This window comes from Lissotriton vulgaris, chromosome 3_1, assembly GCF_964263255.1.
Source record: "Lissotriton vulgaris chromosome 3_1, aLisVul1.2, whole genome shotgun sequence".
Lineage (NCBI taxonomy): Eukaryota > Metazoa > Chordata > Amphibia > Caudata > Salamandridae > Lissotriton > Lissotriton vulgaris.
Genome location: NC_141689.1, coordinates 1,069,737,454 through 1,069,751,233, shown reverse-complemented (window position 1 = coordinate 1,069,751,233; position 13,780 = coordinate 1,069,737,454). Strand labels below are relative to the sequence as shown.

General features: G+C 42.3%; 1 long non-coding RNA gene across 1 annotated transcript in view; it reads left to right on the top strand.

Annotated features, from left to right (window-relative positions):
• Positions 1-13,780, top strand: part of LOC147727412 (uncharacterized) — a 55,525-nt gene that overhangs the window by 24,965 nt on the left and 16,780 nt on the right. Inside the window, exon 2 of the long non-coding RNA XR_015309474.1 lies at positions 8,704-8,853. This is a non-coding gene — a long non-coding RNA (uncharacterized LOC147727412). The remainder of the gene's footprint in view (positions 1-8,703; positions 8,854-13,780) is intronic.

Below are 13,780 nucleotides of genomic sequence, written 5' to 3'. Positions count from 1 at the left end.
AAGCAATCTGGGCACCATTATCATTTTTGCTATGGCCACTCGGCTGATGGGTGCCAGGGGTATGGTCTTCCAGAAACCCACCGTCGATCGTAGGCCCGCCAGCACTTTACGGTGGTTATCGTCATATAGATCTGTTGGGGAATGATAGAGCCGCACTCCCAGATATCTGGGGGCCGCTTCGTTCCATTTTAAGGTCTGCGTGCCCATCACTATGTCTTGTGGTGCCAGGTGGGGGCTGAGTGGGTAGATCGTCAACTTTTCCCAGTTGACTCTGAGACCTGAAGTGTCACCAAATTCTTGCAAGGTCATCCATATCGAGGTGAGATCTACTGTTACGTCCCGGACGTAAATCGGCAGATTGTCCGTGTATAATGATACGCAGTGTGTCGTTTCCGTAATTGGAACACCCCATGACATTCCCTCTAGTCGCAGCCGCGTGGCCAGGGGCTCCACCGCAAATGCAAAAAGGAGGGGGGAGAGTGGACACCCCTGCCTCGTCCCCCTCTCTACCGGGAATGGAGCAGAGATAAGCTTGCCAACTCTCACCCTGAAGGTGAGTCCCTCGTACAAGAGTTTTGTGTATGCTATCAAGGTGGGGCCAATATTCAGCCTCCGGAGAACAGCGAACAAATGGGGCCATGCCAGAGTGTCGAACGCCTTCTCAAGGTCGAATATCAGGCATGCTGCACGGGGGAATCTGTCCTGCACCCTATCTTGGACATGGTTGAGCAATTTTTTATTTTGCGATTAGGTTTATCTGTCTCTACATTTCACATGGGTCATTTGCGATCGCAACCGTGGAAATTCTGCGAATTTCTGCGTTTGCAATCTCAATTTGTCTACCTACTTCTGACCCTAGATTCCTCAGATCCCCAGATATGATATCTTTCTTCACACAATGAAGTAATCCTCCTTCATACCTGTGTCGACAATACATCATATGGAAACATACCCACTATAATACTGACTTCAACCCAACATTATATGTTACAGTAGAAGCAACATTATATATGGACACAAACACCAGTATGTGAATCAATTCAGAGAACCACACAGACTTGTTCATAGGCCCACATTCATCACCTATGTGTATATAATAGCAACTTGTCACACATCCAGCAAAGCATATCCACACACACCATTACACGACAATAAATGAACAATTTGATTAACTTTAACATCATATTGCAAGCTTACTCAAGTAATAACACAGATGACACAGCCACCATCATATGCCCACACATCTACATTGTACACCAACAAATGTCCCATTGTAAATCCAGAGACATGCATTTTCATATGCATTTATCAACATACCCTGCACCACCACTAAAATATACCAATATACTAACTATTATTTACCCACATAGCCACTATTTAACACTGCGATAAAGTGTTTCTTCAAAACCTTTATTAAACCATCATATATTTTGAACAATTATAAAACTACCCTAATCAAGTTGTCTCTAAAACACATATAATCACAAGCTTTATTAAGTATTACTTGGGTTGGGATATAAAGTTGATTAAGCATGATATGGTTGGTCCATGAGGTGAAGCTAGCACCATAATCTTTAAATTTCTCAAGTTTTTTGGTGGTCCTACTGCATACAGTTTAGTCAAAATTAACTCCCTTTTAACTTTAGTTTTGAGTATTAACAAACACACACACTAAGGATGTATATGCTAATGTGCAGAGTACAAAGCGTGTAATAGGCAATGTATTTCCATTGTTGAGCGTAGCAGGGGCCAGGACTCATGAGAGGTGAAGTCTCTAGTGAGTCATAAATATAATGTCCCTACCCTCCCTAAACAATGATAAGAAAAGGTATATCAAACTCTGCGCAGCTGCATATATAGTTTACAACATGGTATTGTTTTCATGCATACTTGTTTTAAAAAACGATATATTATATGCAAGTTGTGCAACCAACCTTCTGCAGGCAGCCAACTCTAGCTTTGCACATCCTCTGTCCTGGCCGTTAGTTCAACCATCTGTAGATGGCCTGCACCACAGCACATGGCCTTTACTGTGAGCAGCGGGGGTTGGAAACAAGGCCTGTGCTGCAGCGAGGCTCTGTGCTCAAAAGTCAGCAGGCAGCCAACCCCCACCGCACACAGCCTTTGGCTGTGCATAGTTGGTTTAGTCGCAGGGCCTGAACTCCTGTTCCTGCTCCCAACCCTCCGAAGGTGATCAACCCATGCAGTGGTCCAACAAGCCAGCAATCCGGGAGACAGACCTATGTCATTGTGCGCATACATGATTTGTGATCGCCTATGACAAACAAATCAGCATTAGGGATCCAGACAGCAGTACAGTTGGGCACTCAGGGCAGGGGTACACGTCTCTTGCCATACAGAGGACTTCCCTATCCCTACACATATTAATCAATTAACATTAATTAATATATAAGTAAAAAAAATATTACCCACACCAAATCCCTTAATAAACCAAATAGACCAAAAGCAATGTATTACTATAATATTTATTTAATAAATACCACAATAACATAAAGAAATAGAACTTTACAAAAAACCAACATAATAAATGATACTATAGTGAACCATAATATAAACTATAAAAAAAATATACTTACCTTCAATATTTTTGTCCATTATTTTTGTATAATCATGATATTTTCACTGCGATATTAGGGTTGGATGGTAATTTGGAGTTGATATTTTGATGGAACGTGCCTCCATTTTGGTTTTCAGACAAAAGAAAGCAATACTGGCCTGTCCCAGTGTTATGTGCATTACTTTATAAAGAAGCGTTGGTATCTCGTATCTCTTCCAACTTTAGCCGCTGCAGCGCACGTCATCGCGACAATGGAGAACTTTTCTCTTCTTCTAGATACTCTGTGTGGAATTTGGTTGTTCTGCCATATGAAGTTCGGGTGAAACTTTACGGTTCAGTTGTATTTCATACAGCATACTGTTCTCGGTGTTGAAACTGAATCCTACTGATGTTGCGATTTGGCATTCTCTCCGGTCACACCAAATGTAACTTGCTGTGTGTGGGTGTTGAATTTCTTTGTGTGTTTGGTCTAACTCCCTGTTACTACATAGTTATGTGTGCTTGACACTAAGTTTTAGGGTTTACATTCCTGTGCTGCGTGAAGTGTTGTGTTCTCCGAAGTATCTTGCCTGAGACTTTTGGTCCTTTCAGGTGTACTGTGCAGGGTACACGGTATTGAGTTTACTGAGAACTCTATGTGTTCGAAATTTTTGCCTGCGACACTTTGTCCTGTCAGGTGCACTGTTTAGTGTATAAGTTTTTGAGTTTACTGCAAAGTGTATGTGTTCTGAATTTTTGCCCGAGATTCTCCGTCCTCTCAGGTGTACAGCGTTGTTTTGTTGCGCTATGGGGTTGTTTGCTTTAGTATCTACGGTGTAGTGCGTGCATTTCCCGTGACGTTAATCCATGCCTGTTGCATAGTTTGTATGTGTGCCTGAGACATCAGGTGTACAAGAGTGTTACGTATTTTGCCCTTATATGGTAGTTCATGTCACACGTACAAAATCGTGTGTGGCGTACTTCCTTCTCTTCTCTTTTGAGGAAAGGGGATCGGTGAGTGTGTTTTCAATGTCATTTGTTTGATGATTATTTGTGTGTCATAATTTATCTCATTTATGTTTATGCCTTATCTCTTCAGCAATGTTTATTATTTGATGTGGTTAATGCTTTTGATGACTTTTGCATCCTTTATATCTGCGGAAAGTGCTGTTTATATATTTCTCAAGATATGTTCCTTGCTTTTTGCTTCTGTGTTTTTTCTTCTTGTTGGATGCTTTCTTTCATTCATTTCATTATTTCTGTCATTTGTTTCCGTATGAAAATTGGATATGTTGTGACTTGGTTGTCCTCGTTCTTGTTCCTTATTCATTCCTTCCCCACTGCTCAGCCAGGATGAGTGCTGGAATGTGAGATGATGTCACGGAACGTTTGGTTATGTGTGGAGTGCCAGTTGGTGGATGCGGGCTGAGCAGCAGGGAGGCTGCTCCTGGTGGGGCTATGTTACATCCACTATACATCATACTTACCATCTTTCTTCAACTGTAACTTGATCAAAGAAACTACCTTCTTGGAACTTACTACTTGGCTACATCTGGACTTCATTTACCGACGACAAATACCAATGGGAGGCACTTTGAATGGCAATGCAGTCCTTTGTTTTGCATAGCGCAGGGAAGGCCCTGCTGGCTCGTGCAGACAACCATGTGACAAAGTCATAATTCACCAGGCAGCAACACTAAGCCTCAACTCTAAGCTCTGTAGTTTCATTCTCTGTTGATACAGGCACTCAATTCAAATTGTGTATTTCCTAGGTTCAGAGACTGTGCAGGTCGATGCTCTGAGTTGGATATTTGCATTCTCAAGGGACTTCTCTTTCCATCTGGAAGTCTTTCAGGAGATCAAGAGACAGTAGGGGATTCCATGGGCAGACATGTTCTTCATCTCCAGACACGATGCTCTGCTGCCTCCTATTTGTTTCAGGGGGGAATATGAAGGAGGCTGGGGGGATGTGCTATCCAGGGCTTTATCTTTGCCTTTCCCCTTGTATGCTTCGTCCAAAGGTTCTCCTCTAGAATGGGAGAGGAATCCTTTGTCATTCTAGTACTTTGTGACCTGGCAGGTCTTGGCTCCCTTTTCTTTGGCTGATGTCAGTCAGGCATCAATGGCCACTTCCTCTGTCCTGTTGCCATTTCAGTGGCTGGTCCTGACCCCCAGTTAACTATCTAGGTTGTTGGTAAGAGCCTGGACGCTGAATGATTAAGTATATTGACGTAGGGTACTTCCAGTGAGGCACACTTTTATGCTTTAGGCATGTGCATGGAGTGCTCCCTGAATATCAAATCCAGAATATTGACAAATGTAAATATCGAGAACAAAACATAAAATCCAAAACATTGAAAGGTAAGTATAGATTTTCTATATCTAATATGGTACATATATGTACGATAGTGATGTATATATTTATGGTACGTAGATGTGGATTTATGAATAGTGGATCTATACTTCCCTGTATACACTTATCTTTTGATAGTTTGCCTCTTGGTATTCTGTCCAAGATATCCTTCTATATCGAAGTCCTTGGGCTCAGTTTTCAGTAGTACAACTGCATATGCACTGCATTGGAAGACATTCTGCTTTTGATATGGAAGTTATGTACTGCCTCACCTAGTTTGACTCTTTGCAAATTTTTTTTTTGTGTGGGATGGGTTTGAGTTGGCTTTCATATCTTCCTTGCTTGTCCAGCTGGCATCCATCTTAGTGTTTAAATTAGCTTTTGGGAGTTGGCTATTGAATTAAATTTCACACATCTGATATGGGATTTGAGCAAGCCTGTCTGAGGTTTCTACCTGTGGTATATTCATGGGATCTGGTAAGTGTTCCATTTGGGATTCCGGGATAGGTTCCTCTTAGGAGTTTGAAATGGGAGATAACCTAGCTGGTTGCCATTATTTCTGCTAGGTGCCCTGGGGAACTTGGACCTCTTCTGGGCACTATCTATTTTTTCCTGCAAGGTTGGTGTTGAGAACCTCTCCAACTTTATAGCCTAAGGCCATGTTACATTTTCACCCTTCTTATGATGTAGTGTGGCCTGTAGTGGCACCTGAGGAATTTGCTCTTGCTAGATAGGTCTTCAATTCCCTGTATGTTGTAACACCACCCTTAAAAGAGAGCTTTCCTGCTTAACAAACTTTGGTGCTTACTTTGTTCTTTGGGCGAGTGTCTAAGGATACTTTGGATGATTTACAAGGATTTTGTGGCAGACCCATTGAAATCCCATTAACATTCGCAACACAAGTAACCAAAACTAAAGTATTTGCTTTTCAAACAAATGGATTTATTCCCCAGTGAAGTGTATCAATGTGAACCCCTATGCTTTGAACTATTGCACTGTGAGACTGGGATTTGGCGCTGCTGTTTAGATCCCTGATCCTTTGTCAAGCATATTTTTATTGTCTCTTGAGTTCCAAAGTTGCGAGTTTTAGCTTTGCTGACACCTTCTGTTGGCTATTACTTTCCATAAGCTTCCATAATAAATCTTTTAAGCTCACTTACTGCGTAAGTATTATAATAGTACTTGGGGTTTAATCTCTAGCCAGGAGTGTGCTGGAGAGATTGTGTTATGTTTCTTGATGATTATATCATATGTAGTTTATTCGCCTGATGTATTTATACATCTGTATTTAAGTGTTTCATTGTGTTTTGAGTGTTTGACCTCAAACCACCTCCTGATGAAAGCTTTAGACTACTCTGCCTTGCTAACTTCATGCAGTCAAGTGTCAAAGTAGATTGAATGGTCAATGAGATGGGATCCAATGGTAGTGAAGCCTCAGGGCACCAGTGATAAACAACTCAGCTTGACCCAGTTGGAGCCCAGTAACTCCTGACTGGTCCTGCGCCCAGGGAACCAGGCCTGGCAGTGTGTCTTCCACTCCGGCTGTTCATTATCCTTGGTGTCCCTGGCTCTGATATTGTTCTCTGAAGTTTGTAGAAATGTACTTACATTGCTTGTCTCCATAAACGTATTTTTTTCAGCACCCAACTTTGTGCTTTCTATATCTTGTTCCTTACGACTCTGTAAAGGAAAATTAGAACTATGGAATGTTGGGGAGCTCCATTGAAAATAATGGCGTGCTCTGGGCTTCTAACAGTAGCGGCTCCTCGAGGAAGTGCTGCAGGCGGTGGGGCATTGGAGGGGCAGGTTGGGGGGGTAGTAAACTCCGGCTCACGGCGGACCGGAGGTAAGTACATAAATAAATAAATAAAACAAGTTTCATTGCGTGCGCTGAAACGCCAAATGGCGATGCAACGCACACAATGAAATTAGTTGTATTTATTTATTTATTTACATTAATCCGGTCAGCCATGACCCGGAGTTTACCAACCCCACCCTGCCCATCAGTGAAGATGGCTATGTGGTCAACATGTTTCAACCTTAACGGCTTTCTTCAGGACCTATATGTATACCACTACTGCAACAGTGAAAAAATGATAATAAATTATATTCACACCATGCAAAGATCAAAACCTACTGTGAGTGGTATACTTAAAGGTGGTGTAAGGTCATGGTTGTGAGATAAATCTCTCCCATAAATTGTATGGAGGACACCTCACCTCGCCTGGCACTCGCTCAGGTTAAAGGAGGCCACGCACTATCCGTCGTTGCCTCAGGCTCTCGTCTGAGCCGGGGGGAAGGCTGAAACATGTTGACCACATAGCCATCTTCACTGATAGTAATATTTCCTGTTATACTATCACCACTCTGTTTTTAACCTTGCCGTTGTGATGACCCCCCCCCCCAATAAAATTTCCCTTTTGGCATCACAACAGGCAATTTTAATCATCACTTTTTTCACTCTCGCACACATTTTTGAGCACTGCAACTCTTTACCCTACAGCATCTCCAACTTTTCTCTTGCTGGTGGACCTCAGACCAGAACCCCTTATTATATATCTAGTGGGGTATCCGGTTGGTACCAGTCTCTACAATAAGACCCAGATGACGAGATTCCGCCAATGGGTGGGCTGATGGGTATATTCTTTCTATACTATCCTTTATAACACATTGTTCTTCTTTTCTACACACTACTTATTGAGTGTTTAGACATTTAGAATGCTTATTTACATGCCCCTTGCGCCGCCGGTCCGTCTTTTCCCCATATTGAAAGTGACGCACGGGCGGCGCAAGGGGTTTGTAAATAAACCCCTTAGAGTTTATCCCAACATTAAAACACCACTACTTATCCCCTCACATCATATAACCACAGCTCCACCTTGCTTCTCGCATTAATAGTGGGTTTGTAAAAGCTACATCATGGCAGACACCCCACTGTTATGCCTCGAGTACACCTGACCAAACAGTTTCAATGAAGTTCAGTTGTGTAAGATATGCACGCATGCGTAGAACACATATATCATAGGTATTCAGGACATGCTTATTTTAAATAAACACTCCTGAGTTGTGGACACCAGTGTCAGATATTTCATCCCGTGCCATACTTTTGTGTTTGTTAGGCATGGAATGAGTTCCTATATGTTTCAAGAGAATATATGCCAGTGTTCATTGTTGGAGTGGGCAAAAAGTGCATGACTGCTCTTGCATATGAGTCCTTGGATCTGATTGGCATGTGTGTGGGTCTTGAGTGTGGTCCCAGAAGAAGAACGCTGACCACATTTTTGATGCAGAACGCACTTGTCGTTTGTGATGTTATGTTTTTGCTGTTTCCAGAGTGTGTATGATTATTTGTTTGCGTTCCATGGTCTTATAATAGTGTAACTTATTAAAACATGTATAAGACACTCATTTTCGGATGATTATTTGGGAGACGTTTCCAACAACTGTCAACACTTTGTGAATTGCACACAAGTAAAACAGTAGTACTGCAGTGGCTTTAGTCCATGTATTTAATTCTGGTTATTCAGACACAACTGGTGTTTCAAAATCAGAGTGAACATTGTGGACCCTTTTAATGACATGGCGCAAATAACTGTTAAAGTAACCATGATGCCCCACTTTCCTAGTCCTAGTGACGTCATAGATGTGGTGAAACGTTGTTCATAGTAATAGACGGCTTCTTCTGGTGGACTTTACATTATTGTGATGCTTTAAAAAGAATACCAGAGCATATAGTTTAAATAGTCTTGTTTTTATGCTGACTGCTGTTCTTCTGTTTTTGTGGATTCGACAGCCGACAAGGGAGGTGCCAAGAAGAGGGCTTGTATTACTAGCCCCAACCGCTGCTACAGAGGACCTGTGCCAGACTTTAACCCTCCAAACCATTTCCTAGTGGGGTACTATTTCCTTCTTCATCATCTTATCGTTTGTCATCTTTCCGCGCGTAAGTAAGACATTAACAATATGTGTATAAAATAAGCACTGATGCCATAAAAATATGTTGTGCAAATATATTTTAACACAGTAGAAGTTATCGATTGAACTGGGGTTATATGTTTTAAAGGCCAATTATTCGCTTGATTTTAATAAATGTAATGCAAAATAAAAGGAATTATTTATTAAATATTTATTAATTTCAGAGTTAGGATCAGTTCTTAGTTCTCTTCTTATATATTCTGTGCTACTTTTATCAGTTTATATTTTTTATCGTACAACATGTATGGTTTTATCATTTTAACAGTTTCTTCTTTCTGTTCTGTTTGTTTTTCAATAAACTCAAACTTAAAAAAAAGTTAGGATCAGTACTTGCATACGTGTTACATATTTTCAATCACGAAATAATAATAATAGAATTAAACTAATTATCAAAATAAAATAACGAAACAAATGTTAGACTTTGAGTAAGCATCAGGGTTGAGTTAAGAGTTTTTTAATGTATTGAAAATAATTTATACCAAAATAATTTAATTAATATATAATTAATTACATTTTTACATACATCTGAAGCTAAAATATATGTTTGTGTTGGGGACCAAAAAAACAACTAATGACATTACTTTAAAATATTAAACAGCTCCCTGCCAGGGAGATACCACTGAAATTTGTTTGTCAGGAAAGCTGGTCCTGGTCCATGGAGTTCCTTGAAGGCAGTGCAGAGGGCCTTGAATTCGATCCTTTTTTTACTGGAAGCCATTGCAAGGAAGGTGGAGCATGTTATACCGATTGATGTTTGGGGATATCGAGAAGCAGACGGGCTGCTGCCTTTGTTAGGACTTGCATTTTATTTAGGAGATGAGTACGTATGTTCAGGAATAGTCTGTTGCAATAACCCAGTCTGGACAGTATGAGTGCTGTCACCACTGTTTTCTGGAGCTCTAGTGGAATGAAGGGAAGGATCTTTCTGATAGTTTTAATCAAAAAGAAGCATGAGATGGTGATGGCGTTAATTTGCCCCTCGAAGGATAGTTTGGACTCAAAAAAGACTCTGAGGTTTTTCACTTTTTGGTCGGAGTGGAATTTCGCCCATTTCCCTTGGCCACCATTTTGGACCCCAGAAAGAGGTATCTTTTCCAAAAAGGAGCATCTCGTTTTTTCCTGCGTTCAGTTTGAGGTGCTTTAGGGCCATCCACTGCCCAACTTTGCGCAAGCAATCTTGATATCTTTGAGCAGTGTCCATATGGTCTCCAGCGAAGAATGCCACAATTTATGTGTCATTGACGTATAGATTAAAAAGTGTTGGACTCAGAGAGGATCCCTGTGGCACTCCGCAGGGCAAGGTGAACCAAGATGAGTTATGCCCATCGAGCTCTACCCTCTGTTCTTTGCCAGTGAGAAAGGATGTTAGAAGGGCCAGTGCCTTGCCCCTAACTCCCATGGAAAAAAGTCGACTAATAAGCTGATTGCGGTCAACCTTATCGAAGGCGCCGAAAGGTCCAATGGGATCAGTGCTGTCTTCCTGCCTTTATCCAGAACCTCTTTAATTTCCTCCAACACATTTATCAGAGCCAGCTTTGTCCCATGTTGACTTCTGAAGCCTTACTGTGCAAAGTCCATTAACTTGTTATCCTCCAGGAACTTGGGGGCATATTATCAAGGGGGTTTATCTCCGCTTTTTTGGCTTTAAAAGCCAAGAAAGCGGAGATAAAATTATCTCTCTATTACCTAGCTGTCGCTAACACCAGTTAGCGACAGCTAGTAGGAGATAGCGACCATCTAGGGCTCCACTTTGCATGTCAGTGATATTTATCACTAATGACATGCAAAGTGGGCGTGCCAAGATGTTAGCGTCTGAAAACAGGCGCTAACATCGCTATCTCCTATTACCAACTTTTGGAGATATTCGCGCTAAGCGCGAATATCTCCAAAAGCTAACACCTGCCCAGGAGCAGTTCTTAGCCATGTTATCCAATGGGAGGTGGATAACATGGCTAAGAGCATTAGCTTGGTAATGCATGAATATCGCTGACTTTTCAGCGATATTCATGCATTGCGGCGATTTTTATCACATTTGCGATAAACCTTGGTAATACCAAGGTTTATTTGCGGTGAAAATCGCCGCAGCTCAGCGGTAAATGTTTGTCTTTAACCAAGCAATAGCGATAATTATCGCTATTGCTTGGTAATATGCTACAATTGTCACATTGATTTATTGATTATCAACAGGATGATATCTGCAAGAAAAGCTCATTATTGTAACAGTATGACATGATAAGCAGATTTTAAAAATGACAACTGTGACATGCCACAAACATAAAAGAAGAATTGCAACCGGGGCACAGAGTATTTCAATGAAAGCTTTCGGCAGCGTAGAAAACTCACGACAGCGAGAAACAAAGGGAAACAGAAATACATAATTACACGCTGTATATTCTGTCTTGATTAAAACTGCAAATTAATTTGTTAATGCACATATAAAGAGTTGTATCCCTTTATGCCTCGTTGACTGTGGCGTCAAATGCGGTCAGCCTATGTCCAGATAAGGGTTAACTGCCCAATATTTGATTTGGAGGAATACTTACCGAAGTAATATATTCTTTGATGACTGAAGGGAGATGGCAATAACATGACCAGGTTGTACATATAATTGTAGACATAATTTAAAAGAAATGAGGGATGCGGCTCACAGGTAATCCTTGATCAGATGCTATGTTGTAGGAGTGCTACAGGGTTGGTAATATGGAAGAGCTCAAGGTAACAGCACCAAGCTGATAGGCATGCTCGCTCAGGATTTAGAAGGGGCAGGGCATAACTGGAGTGACCAGTGGAAGCCAGGGAAGCAAAAAAAAATAGAGACCCAGAGGAAATAGAAAAGATCCACATGGTAATTGGGGCCACCAGCTGCTACAGGTCGACAACTTCGAATGCGTGTTGCCTTTCCACAACAAAATTACCTTCATAAGCCCCCCAAAAAAAGGAGCATCGCTCACAGGGTTCAGGGGCTGTTGCCGAGATCTGCCTGCTGCCAGAAGGTTCTTTATTAATAGCATTTTTGTTGTTTTTTACAAAAAGCAAGATCAATGCAAGTCCTGGAGGCAAGACAAGAGAAATGGATTCTGTGAATGCAATGGTTTCCAGCTGTATGCCCTAGCACAGCACCTGCTTTCTTATAATCAACAAGCGTGCCATGTTTTATTAAAACATGGCGCCTGTGTTGATAATATGAAAGCGGGCATCGTGCTGAAGTATAAAGTTATGAAATGTTAAGCTACAGCATGGCGCCTGCTTTCATATTATCAACAAGCATGCCACACTTTATTAAAGAGTGTCGCCTGTGTTGATAATATGCAAGCCGGTGCTGTGCTGAAATATAAACTTTATGCTGCAGCACGGCGCACGCTTTCATATTATCAACAAGGGCGCTGTGCTTTATTAAAGCGTGGCATCCATGTTCATAATATGAAAGCGGGATCCATGCTGCAGCATTAAGCGCTGGACGTAGTGATATTTTTTTAATTCTCATACACAGAACTGTCATCTGGCCTTGTCTTCGGCTCCTCCCCAGGTGAAGGAATGGCTGGTTTCTGTATGGGTGCTCTGACATCATGCCCTCCACCCGGCAATGGATGCACACACATAGGACTCCTCCACCCCCACAAGAGCCTCGCAGCTTGCGGCAGCTCCCAACCCAAGCACACGTGATGTGTGGTAGAACAGGGCCCCTCTTGACAGCGGGGGGGGGGTGCTGTCTCTGGGCAAGGGTAGGGATTACACGGCGAGAGGCCACAGGCTCATTCACCTTAGGGTGCAACACGGGGACGCAGCTTGCATCTTTCTCATACTCCTCCATACCGCTGTCAGCCATATAGGTGTGAAACCCCAGCGCTCAGTATGCTGGGTATGTGCCTGGGGTAGAGGGGGGGGCAGGAGGAGGCAGTGGAGTGGGGCGACTTATGCCTGCTCCTTCACACATCAGCAGCGACAGAAGGGTCCTGCTGGGGTAAAGAGTGTGCTTCAAAACAGAGCTCCACTGCAGCCCCGCAAAATAAACCACTTTCCAATACAGGGTTGGTCATGTTATGGTAGAAGTAGCACACCCTCGCATATTTTCTCGTGAATAGGTGAAGCCTGCTGAAAATAATTAGGGGGAGGAAAGCAAGAGGTCGCGAGTGTCCCGGACGGTCCGAAAGTGAAAGCGCGCTGTGCACGCTGAATCTAAACAAAGCACGCCGTCGTGCTTCGAGTAGGTCAAACGCAATAAAGAATAAAGATCTTATCGTGCAAAAGCCGAAGTAAAGGGGCCAGTAGCCGTGGGACGTTACAAATGAAGACAAGGCCATACTAAGGAGAGACTAACAGGCCTCTTTACCAATCAGAAGCCAGCCTTTACAAAGGACAAAGACAAAAGCAAATTAAAAATATGGGCGGGGTAGTGGGCGGGGCTTCTCTCCCGTACTGAACTACCCCAGATCTTCCCTAGAGCAGTGCTTGCGGCTGAGTTTAGGCTTGACCTAAAAAGCATTGATTACTTCTGCTTCCGGGTGTGGCCTCCAGCTGGAAAACCCCTGAAGCTGCTTTTTCAGTCTTGATGTAAAAAGGTGTAAACTCTAAGGCCCCCCTCTTGCCTTCAACATCAACCTTGGAAACACTTCTTGGTCCAACTTCAATAGCTCAAATCCTGTAAGAACCTTGAATTCCAGTCTACTTCTGTATGCATTTTTCCTGACATATGTTTCAATCTTACTCAAAACTGATGATCTCAGCAGTAATGGCAAAATTATTTGGGCACGTCTGCTGACTTTGACCTTGTACCCCCATTTTGTTTCACATAACGAACCTCAGACACACTGTCCTTTCTTCAAAGAACTGATTTGGGAGACCCTCTACCAGACTCCTTATTGCAAAGGATACTACCAAAAATTCCAGACAATTAT